The sequence below is a fragment of the Elephas maximus genome, chromosome 12, assembly GCF_024166365.1.
Source record: "Elephas maximus indicus isolate mEleMax1 chromosome 12, mEleMax1 primary haplotype, whole genome shotgun sequence".
NCBI classification, from domain to species: Eukaryota; Metazoa; Chordata; class Mammalia; order Proboscidea; family Elephantidae; genus Elephas; species Elephas maximus.
The window spans coordinates 97,467,111-97,470,098 of NC_064830.1; the positions used below are offsets into that span (position 1 = coordinate 97,467,111).

Consider the following 2,988-nt stretch of genomic DNA (forward strand, 5'->3'; position numbering starts at 1 on the left):
ATTTTCTGGTTCTGATTCATTGTTAAAATCACTTCAGAAATAGCCAGGGCCTAGCATGCTGCCCACCGAGTCTCTGCTAGCTCTTGGCTGCATCTAGGTCTTACACAGTCGAGGAATATGCATTAGACTGGCAGCTAAGGAGCCTACATTTTCATTTAGGATCTGCCTCTAACTGCCTGTTGGTCTTAAAAATAAGTTCCTGTAGTCAAACAAGTAATTGTACACGCATATTCATGGCAGCACTATTCGTAACAGCCGAAGGTGGAAACAGCCTAGTGCCCATCAACGTATGATGAATAAACGCAGAGTGGTTCCTCCATACAATGGACTATTACTCAGCCATAAAGAGAAATGGAATCCTGATACATGGGACCACATGGATGAACCTTGAAAACATGGTGCTGAGTGAAAGAAGCCAGACACAAAAGGACAAACATTGTATGAACCCACTTACATGAAATATACAGGAACAGTAACTCCAGAGACACAGAAAGTAGATTGGTGGTTGCCAGGAGCTCTGGGGTGAGGTGCAGGGGGAGCGACTGTTTAATGGATACGGGGTTTCCTTTGGGGTGATGAAAATAATTGGGAACTAGATAGAGGTGGTGGGTGGGCAACATTGGGACTGGACTTAGTGCCACTGAATTTAAACTTTAAAATGGTTAATTTTATGGTGTGTGAATTTTTCCGCAATTAAAAAAAAGGTGCCCCCCTACCAATCTTGGGTCTGGAGAAATTAGGAAGTTGAACTAGAAACAGAGATTTCAGACTTACAGTCTAGAGACCAAATTTTGCCTGCAGTCCAGGGCATTGTTTGCACTACTCGGGAGGACTCCACCCTCCGTTGGTGCTTGGCTTGAAATCACCGTTTTGATCAGCTCTTCCTCTTCCTCGTGTCAACCCTACATGCTCCCAGTCCCTCGCCATTTCTCCCGGGAGCACTTACGCAATAAATCTTTCTCTTCCAGTCCTCGTCTCAGGATCTACTTCTGGAGGACCCAACCTAGGACAGGCCTGACGTGAAGAGGGGTGCAAAGGATGATGCAGCCACATTCATTAGTTACCAGTTCTCCTGAAACAGCAGAGAAAGGAGACCCAGGAATCGGAGAAGGAAATGGACTGCAGGCCTAATTGCCTCGGTAAACTACTACCTGTCTTGCCAGGAGACCAGAAGAACTGGGTGGTGCCCGGCTACCATTACTGAACGTTTTGACCAACGATTCTATAGAAGAACCTTGATCAAAAGGAAGAAAAGTATGAAACAGGACTTCAAATTCCTATGGAAACCAGGATTACTGAATCCATTGAGACTGGGGGAACCCCTGAATTTAATGCCAGGAATTAATCTTTAAACCTTGAACCAAAACTCTTCTATGAAGCCATCATTAAACTTAACAACAGTGTAGCCCAATTAATAATGTTTGGCTCGAGCATAGCATTCTTATAAAGAATTATCTATATGAGCTTCATCCGACAACAGTTAACCCAAACACAAGTGAGAAGTCTATGGGGCAGAGAGCCTAGATTAATGGTGATGAAACAATATGGGTAGAGATGGTGAAAATGGTGACACGATGCGACAAATATAACCAATGTCATTGAAATATCCATGCAGAAATTGTGAATGGGTGTATGTTTGGCTGTGTATATTGTTGCCAAAAATAAATATTAAAAAAAAAAAAAGAGTATTTATCTGGCACCTGCTCTGTGCCGAGCACCTTCTCGGCACTGGAGGTAGAGCAGTGAGCAGGACAGACAGTGTGCCCTGTGCTCACAGAACTTACATTCTTCCATCTGGCTTGTGCTAGGAGATTCGCCTAGGGGTAGAATTTACGAGTCTGTCCTACGGCGCTGGCCCCTACTTTGTTATTGTCACCTCGGCCTTATCCCCAGAAGGCCTTGGTGTATAGTGGAGAAAGCGACCCTCGGTTTCCATGTGATTTGTGCCTATTGTCTCTGCCTGTTACCATTTCAGCCTCTTGCTCTTACAAGTAGAAATAAAGTGTCCATTAGACACCGCCGGCAGCATAATGCAGTTCTCACCCTTTACGGAGCGTAAGAGAGCCGCAGCCTGCTCGCATCTCACTCCTGAGGGCAGAAGCTTTGCCTACCTGCTTGCCACAACTCTCCTCTCCTCAGACTTCCTTCCCGCCACCCCCGAGCCCCGTTCCCTCTGGTGGTGGTGCTCCAGCTGCTGTTGAGTCAACCCCAACTTACAATGCCCCCGTGCACAGAGGCACGAGACGCTTCCCGGCCCTGCACCATCCCCATGACCCACTGTGTATCCAACTGTTGTGATCCATAGGGTTTTCGTGGGCTGATTTTGGAAGTAGGTTTCCAGGCCTTTCTTCCAAGGCACATTTGGGTGGACTTGAACCTCCAACCTTCTTTTCAGTTAGCAGCTAAGTGTTTGACCATTTGAACCACCTGTTTGAATGGGTGGTATGTATCTATATATCATCTATATCTATGTACCTATAGCTATATCTGTATGTACCACTTGTCTGTCAGTTTGTTGTATGGACACGACTGGTTGTGGATATGAGTGTCGTGATCCATAGAGCTTTCATCAGCTGATTTTCTGAAGTAGATAACCAGATCTTCCTTCCTAGTGCATCTTAGTCTAGAAGTTTGCTGAAACCTGTTCAGCATCACAGCAACATGTAGGCCTTTGATGACAGACAGGTGGTAGCCGTGCGGGAGGTGCATTGGCCGGGAATCGAACCCAGGTCTCCCACATAGAAGGTGAGAACTCTACCACTGAGCTACCGCTGCCCCCCAATCATCCTGCAGTAGAATCAAAACACAAATAAACTCCCTGACGTGGGCCACGCTGTTCTTCCCGGTGATCAGAGGCCATCGTGTCCCATGGCGCCTTGCAGTGTGATTGCTGACTTTATAGATGTGCATTAAGGTGCGTTGGTGTTTGGTGACGAATATGGAAGTTCGATAAGAGGTGAGTTAATTAAAACAGAACAGGCTGTTGCC

General features: G+C 46.2%; 1 non-coding gene across 1 annotated transcript; it reads right to left on the minus strand.

The window, feature by feature from the left end:
• Window positions 1-2,704: 2,704 nt before the first annotated feature.
• On the minus strand, window positions 2,705-2,775 carry TRNAR-UCU (transfer RNA arginine (anticodon UCU)). The gene has a single exon. It is a non-coding gene; the product is annotated as a tRNA-Arg (tRNA).
• Window positions 2,776-2,988: the final 213 nt, after the last annotated feature.